Here is a 1,157-nt window from a genome sequence, read left to right as displayed (position 1 = left end):
TATATATACATTTCAGATTTCAAATGTTTGTGTGAGTGTGTGTTGATTTGTTTCTGTTATTTTAATTCTATTTTATTTCAAAGGAACTGCGTATGTTTGAGATCCTTGTGTTCCTCACACGATTATAACTCGTATTTTTTTAAGTATATTTTCAAATATCTTAATATGATTATCAACCAACATGGTTTTATTTTCAAAAGAGTTGCTGAAATACTAGTGAAGATTTTTATCTTTTTATCCACTTAACGCTGCAATTCTTTAATACAATTAATCTAGCCAATACTTCCAAAGGAACCAAAAATGTGTGTCACTAGTTCTTTTTGCTTTATTTTATAACTATTTTAAAATATTTTATAGGCTTTTATATTCTGTGAATTTATATTTATGAAATATTTAGTTTGATAGACTGTTATAGAAATATGGCCTATTTTACATTTTATGAAGATCTCTTTTTTTCCAGCATTCACACAACTGTAAAATATACCCACATCATTCGAAAGAAATTTATTCTCGTCAAAAATAAAAAATAGATAAATGAATAAATAAAAGTGTTAAACAACATATAGAAACAATCTCATAATTTAATCAAAGCAGACCATAAAAATGTAGGAATATATTACGAGAGAAATGTTAGCACTTTCCTATTTTAATATTTTTTGACATTTCATACAAACGTACGATACAAACAATAAACAGGAATTTTAAAGTGACAAAAATTCAATACGCTTTTAGATTGAGAATTATAACTTATATCTTAGTGATCAATCTAAAGCCTCACTGTTAGACCTTCCAGTCAGGAACAACTATCGCACGTTCATTTTACGTATTTTATAAGTTGATTAACTCTATTATATTTTCATTGCAGGGACATCAGTCCACCTAATTTTGGAAGTAACTTATGTAGCTTGTGACTCATTCAACGTATATGCATCGTTTTGTGTAGATCACGAAGTTTCGATAACATATTTAGTGAATTCATAACCTACTAAATCCCAGAGTTCGAAAATTCAAATACAATAGTAATAACAAATTATGTCTACTGCAAACACAGATGTTCGATATAAATTAATATCTAAACATAGGAGAGTGTAGGACAGCAAGAAAATAAGAGGCAAGATGCATACAAATTGAAAATTTAACTATATGTATATATGCAT

The sequence above is a fragment of the Octopus bimaculoides genome, chromosome 5, assembly GCF_001194135.2.
Source record: "Octopus bimaculoides isolate UCB-OBI-ISO-001 chromosome 5, ASM119413v2, whole genome shotgun sequence".
NCBI lineage: Eukaryota > Metazoa > Mollusca > Cephalopoda > Octopoda > Octopodidae > Octopus > Octopus bimaculoides.
Note: the sequence above shows the minus strand (reverse complement) of the source record.